A 6,892-nucleotide genomic window follows, 5' to 3' on the forward strand; every position below is an offset into this window, starting at 1 on the left:
CCCATGGAAAAGGAGGCCTGCTGGAACTAGCCTTGATTTCCCATTTTGAAGGCAGCGTTCTCGCTGCGTTGAAGCTGCCAGCCATTCCCTGCTCTTGACAGGACTGTAAACCCTGTAAGAATGCTTCTGGGGAGAAAATGAGTTCGCTCTGTCTAAACCAGGGGCTTGCATGGCCGAGGTGGTGGTCAGCCTGACAATCTCTAGAGCTAAAGGGAATCTCAACGTGAAAACTTGCCTCTTGGTTATGCCCATAGTCGTCCTGCAGAAAGGGAAGTGTGCAGCTGTGTCCATGAGTTCGTAATAGCTTAGATGCTTTATTTTATAGGAAGTACACGTCTGAGGACACCTGGGCCTCTCGGGTATTCAACATTTCCCCTCCAAGTTCACTGAGTACCTCCAGTCCCCTGTGGGCTGGCTGAGCAGCTTTGTGGCCCATTGGCGGATGCTTTGGGGTCACCCTGTGCGGGCCGAGTAATGGGCAACACACTGAAGGTTCCTTGAGGAGAGCTACATTTCCAGTCCTCGAACGGCCTCAGGACAACATTGCTGGTGAATTCGAAGTGCCCAGGAAAATTTTGAAATAGCCCTTGTGTGAACTGCCATGAGAGAACAGTGTGCTTGGAATACTTCGCGGCCTTCGTACCTGAAGTCACTTGCTCGAGGACAAAGTCAGCATCTTACCATGCTATGTCGCTCCGGGCACACCCAGCGTGAACACATGCCTGGAAGTAAGGCCCTGAGGTGCCGTGCAGAAGCAGAGGCGTGCAGCAGTTTCCATGAGGCGGTGTCCTCTGCTCTGCGTTCCTAGAACGGCAGCACAGTTTTCTGGACACCTAGGAGGCTAGCCTGGGCACCCTGTTCCCGGCCGGAACACTTGAGTACCCCCAGGCGCACAAGGTTCAGCTAAGCAACGTCCAGACCCGTAGCCCGTTAGAGCCCCTCTGTGCATGCCGGGTGTAGGGAAAGGCACTGCCCTCTCTTTTGGAGCAGCTTAATTTCCTCAGCCCTCGCACACGTTCACGAACACCGTTCTGGTACGTCCCACACGGTGGAGAAATCTTACGTGTAGCCCTAGTTTGAGCTGCACTCAGCGTAACGCTCGTCTTCGCATTCCATCTAACACGTCCTGCCTGAAGTCACCGTGCCTCCTAGAGGAAGTCGGCTTGCCTTCTTACTGCAGTTTAAGTCCTGTACGTCCTGTGGCACTGCAGGCTTTTAAATGTCCTCAGACCCAGAGGAGCAGCTTTCGGCGTTCCTTGGTTGAGGCAGTTCGCATGATGCAGAACACCCGACTTCGAGAAGTTGAGTCAGGGAAGGAAACACAGGGTAACCTGTGTCTCTTTGGACTTGTTAGAAACCACAGGGGTGTATGCTGAGTGTGCCCATGGAAAAGGAGGCCTGCTGGAACTAGCCTTGATTTCCCATTTTGAAGGCAGCGTTCTCGCTGCGTTGAAGCTGCCAGCCATTCCCTGCTCTTGACAGGACTGTAAACCCTGTAAGAATGCTTCTGGGGAGAAAATGAGTTCGCTCTGTCTAAACCAGGGGCTTGCATGGCCGAGGTGGTGGTCAGCCTGACAAGCTCTAGAGCTAAAGGGAATCTCAACGTGAAAACTTGCCTCCTGGTTATGGCCATAGTCGGCCTGCAGAAAGGGAGGTGTGCAGCTGTGTCCATGAGTTCGTAGTCGCTTAGATGCTTTATTTTATAGGAAGTACACGTCTGAGGACACCTGGGCCTCTCGGGTATTCAACATTTCCCCTCCAAGTTCACTGAGTACCTCCAGTCCCCTGTGGGCTGGCTGAGCAGCTTTGTGGCCCATTGGCGGATGCTTTGGGTCACCCTGTGCGGGCCGAGTAATGGGCAACACACTGAAGGTTCCTTGAGGAGAGCTACATTTCCAGTCCTCGAACGGCCTCAGGACAACATTGCTGGTGAGTTCGAAGTGCCCAGGAATGTTTTGCAATAGCCCTTGTGTGAGCTGCCATGAGAGAACAGTGTGCTTGGAATACTTCGAGGCCTTCGTACCTGAAGTCACTTGCTCGAGAAGAAAGTCAGCATCTTACCATGCTATGTCGCTCCAGGCACACCCAGCGTGAACACATGCCTGGAAGTAAGGCCCTGAGGTGCCGTGCAGAAGCAGAGGCGTGCAGCAGTTTCCATGAGGCGGTGTCCTCTGCTCTGCGTTCCTAGAACGGCAGCACAGTTTTCTGGACACCTAGGAGGCTAGCCTGGGCACCCTGTTCCCGGCCGGAACACTTGAGTACCCCCAGGCGCACAAGGTTCAGCTAAGCAACGTCCAGACCCGCAGCCCGTTAGAGCCCCTCTGTGCATGCCGGGTGTAGGGAAAGGCACTGCCCTCTCTTTTGGAGCAGCTTAATTTCCTCAGCCCTCGCACACGTTCACGAACAGCGTTCTGGTACGTCCCACACGGTGGAGAAATCTTACGTGTAGCCCTAGTTTGAGCTGCACTCAGCGTAACCCTCGTCTTCGCATTCCATCTAACACGTCCTGCCTGAAGTCACCGTGCCTCCTAGAGGAAGTCGGCTTGCCTTCTTACTGCAGTTTAAGTCCTGTACGTCCTGTGGCACTGCAGGCTTTTAAATGTCCTCAGTCCCAGAGGAGCAGCTTTCGGCGTTCCTTGGTTGAGGCAGTTCGCATGATGCAGAACACCCTACTTCGAGAAGTTGAGTCAGGGAAGGAAACACAGGGTAACCTGTGTCTCTTTGGACTTGTTAGAAACCACAGGGGTGTATGCTGAGTGTGCCCATGGAAAAGGAGGCCTGCTGGAACTAGCCTTGATTTCCCATTTTGAAGGCAGCGTTCTCGCTGCGTTGAAGCTGCCAGCCATTCCCTGCTCTTGACAGGACTGTAAACCCTGTAAGAATGCTTCTGGGGAGAAAATGAGTTCGCTCTGTCTAAACCAGGGGCTTGCATGGCCGAGGTGGTGGTCAGCCTGACAAGCTCTAGAGCTAAAGGGAATCTCAACGTGAAAACTTGCCTCCTGGTTATGGCCATAGTCGGCCTGCAGAAAGGGAGGTGTGCAGCTGTGTCCATGAGTTCGTAGTCGCTTAGATGCTTTATTTTATAGGAAGTACACGTCTGAGGACACCTGGGCCTCTCGGGTATTCAACATTTCCCCTCCAAGTTCACTGAGTACCTCCAGTCCCCTGTGGGCTGGCTGAGCAGCTTTGTGGCCCATTGGCGGATGCTTTGGAGTCACCCTGTGCGGGCCGAGTAATGGGCAACACACTGAAGGTTCCTTGAGGAGAGCTACATTTCCAGTCCTCGAACGGCCTCAGGACAACATTGCTGGTGAGTTCGAAGTGCCCAGGAAAGTTTTGCAATAGCCCTTGTGTGAGCTGCCATGAGAGAACAGTGTGCTTGGAATACTTCGAGGCCTTCGTACCTGAAGTCACTTGCTCGAGGAGAAAGTCAGCATCTTACCATGCTATGTCGCTCCAGGCACACCCAGCGTGAACACATGCCTGGAAGTAAGGCCCTGAGGTGCCGTGCAGAAGCAGAGGCGTGCAGCAGTTTCCATGAGGCGGTGTCCTCTGCTCTGCGTTCCTAGAACGGCAGCACAGTTTTCTGGACACCTAGGAGGCTAGCCTGGGCACCCTGTTCCCGGCCGGAACACTTGAGTACCCCCAGGCGCACAAGGTTCAGCTAAGCAACGTCCAGACCCGCAGCCCGTTAGAGCCCCTCTGTGCATGCCGGGTGTAGGGAAAGGCACTGCCCTCTCTTTTGGAGCAGCTTAATTTCCTCAGCCCTCGCACACGTTCACGAACACCGTTCTGGTACGTCCCACACGGTGGAGAAATCTTACGTGTAGCCCTAGTTTGAGCTGCACTCAGCGTAACCCTCGTCTTCGCATTCCATCTAACACGTCCTGCCTGAAGTCACCGTGCCTCCTAGAGGAAGTCGGCTTGCCTTCTTACTGCAGTTTAAGTCCTGTACGTCCTGTGGCACTGCAGGCTTTTAAATGTCCTCAGTCCTAGAGGAGAAGCTTTCGGCGTTCCTTGGTTGAGGCAGTTCGCATGATGCAGAACACCCTACTTCGAGAAGTTGAGTCAGGGAAGGAAAAACAGGGTAACGTGTGTCTCTTTGGACTTGTTAGAAACCACAGGGGTGTATGCTGAGTGTGCCCATGGAAAAGGAGGCCTGCTGGAACTAGCCTTGATTTCCCATTTTGAAGGCAGCGTTCTCGCTGCGTTGAAGCTGCCAGCCATTCCCTGCTCTTGACAGGACTGTAAACCCTGTAAGAATGCTTCTGGAGAGAAAATGAGTTCGCTCTGTCTAAACCAGGGGCTTGCATGGCCGAGGTGGTGGTCAGCCTGACAATCTCTAGAGCTAAAGGGAATCTCAACGTGAAAACTTGCCTCTTGGTTATGCCCATAGTCGTCCTGCAGAAAGGGAAGTGTGCAGCTGTGTCCATGAGTTCGTAATAGCTTAGATGCTTTATTTTATAGGAAGTACACGTCTGAGGACACCTGGGCCTCTCGGGTATTCAACATTTCCCCTCCAAGTTCACTGAGTACCTCCAGTCCCCTGTGGGCTGGCTGAGCAGCTTTGTGGCCCATTGGCGGATGCTTTGGGGTCACCCTGTGCGGGCCGAGTAATGGGCAACACACTGAAGGTTCCTTGAGGAGAGCTACATTTCCAGTCCTCGAACGGCCTCAGGACAACATTGCTGGTGAATTCGAAGTGCCCAGGAAAATTTTGAAATAGCCCTTGTGTGAACTGCCATGAGAGAACAGTGTGCTTGGAATACTTCGAGGCCTTCGTACCTGAAGTCACTTGCTCGAGGACAAAGTCAGCATCTTACCATGCTATGTCGCTCCGGGCACACCCAGCGTGAACACATGCCTGGAAGTAAGGCCCTGAGGTGCCGTGCAGAAGCAGAGGCGTGCAGCAGTTTCCATGAGGCGGTGTCCTCTGCTCTGCGTTCCTAGAACGGCAGCACAGTTTTCTGGACACCTAGGAGGCTAGCCTGGGCACCCTGTTCCCGGCCGGAACACTTGAGTACCCCCAGGCGCACAAGGTTCAGCTAAGCAACGTCCAGACCCGTAGCCCGTTAGAGCCCCTCTGTGCATGCCGGGTGTAGGGAAAGGCACTGCCCTCTCTTTTGGAGCAGCTTAATTTCCTCAGCCCTCGCACACGTTCACGAACACCGTTCTGGTACGTCCCACACGGTGGAGAAATCTTACGTGTAGCCCTAGTTTGAGCTGCACTCAGCGTAACGCTCGTCTTCGCATTCCATCTAACACGTCCTGCCTGAAGTCACCGTGCCTCCTAGAGGAAGTCGGCTTGCCTTCTTACTGCAGTTTAAGTCCTGTACGTCCTGTGGCACTGCAGGCTTTTAAATGTCCTCAGACCCAGAGGAGCAGCTTTCGGCGTTCCTTGGTTGAGGCAGTTCGCATGATGCAGAACACCCGACTTCGAGAAGTTGAGTCAGGGAAGGAAACACAGGGTAACCTGTGTCTCTTTGGACTTGTTAGAAACCACAGGGGTGTATGCTGAGTGTGCCCATGGAAAAGGAGGCCTGCTGGAACTAGCCTTGATTTCCCATTTTGAAGGCAGCGTTCTCGCTGCGTTGAAGCTGCCAGCCATTCCCTGCTCTTGACAGGACTGTAAACCCTGTAAGAATGCTTCTGGGGAGAAAATGAGTTCGCTCTGTCTAAACCAGGGGCTTGCATGGCCGAGGTGGTGGTCAGCCTGACAAGCTCTAGAGCTAAAGGGAATCTCAACGTGAAAACTTGCCTCCTGGTTATGGCCATAGTCGGCCTGCAGAAAGGGAGGTGTGCAGCTGTGTCCATGAGTTCGTAGTCGCTTAGATGCTTTATTTTATAGGAAGTACACGTCTGAGGACACCTGGGCCTCTCGGGTATTCAACATTTCCCCTCCAAGTTCACTGAGTAACTCCAGTCCCCTTTGGGCTGGCTGAGCAGCTTTGTCGCCCACTGGCGGATGCTTTGGAGGCACTCTGTGCGGGCCGAGTAATGGGCAACACACTGAATGTTCCTTGAGGAGAGCTACCTTTCCAGTCCTCGAACGGCCTCAGGACTGCATTGCTGGTGAGTTCGAAGTACCAAGGAAAATTTTGCAATAGCTCTTGTGTGAACTGCCATGAGAGAACAGTGTGCTTGGAATACTTCGAGGCCTTCGTACCTGAAGTCACTTGCTCGAGAAGAAAGTCAGCATCTTACCATGCTATGTCGCTCCAGGCACACCCAGCGTGAACACATGCCTGGAAGTAAGGCCCTGAGGTGCCGTGCAGAAGCAGAGGCGTGCAGCAGTTTCCATGAGGCGGTGTCCTCTGCTCTGCGTTCCTAGAACGGCAGCACAGTTTTCTGGACACCTAGGAGGCTAGCCTGGGCACCCTGTTCCCGGCCGGAACACTTGAGTACCCCCAGGCGCACAAGGTTCAGCTAAGCAACGTCCAGACCCGCAGCCCGTTAGAGCCCCTCTGTGCATGCCGGGTGTAGGGAAAGGCACTGCCCTCTCTTTTGGAGCAGCTTAATTTCCTCAGCCCTCGCACACGTTCACGAACAGCGTTCTGGTACGTCCCACACGGTGGAGAAATCTTACGTGTAGCCCTAGTTTGAGCTGCACTCAGCGTAACCCTCGTCTTCGCATTCCATCTAACACGTCCTGCCTGAAGTCACCGTGCCTCCTAGAGGAAGTCGGCTTGCCTTCTTACTGCAGTTTAAGTCCTGTACGTCCTGTGGCACTGCAGGCTTTTAAATGTCCTCAGTCCCAGAGGAGCAGCTTTCGGCGTTCCTTGGTTGAGGCAGTTCGCATGATGCAGAACACCCTACTTCGAGAAGTTGAGTCAGGGAAGGAAACACAGGGTAACCTGTGTCTCTTTGGACTTGTTAGAAACCACAGGGGTGT

Source organism: Phocoena phocoena, chromosome 13 (genome assembly GCF_963924675.1).
Source record: "Phocoena phocoena chromosome 13, mPhoPho1.1, whole genome shotgun sequence".
In the NCBI taxonomy this organism is placed as follows: domain Eukaryota; kingdom Metazoa; phylum Chordata; class Mammalia; order Artiodactyla; family Phocoenidae; genus Phocoena; species Phocoena phocoena.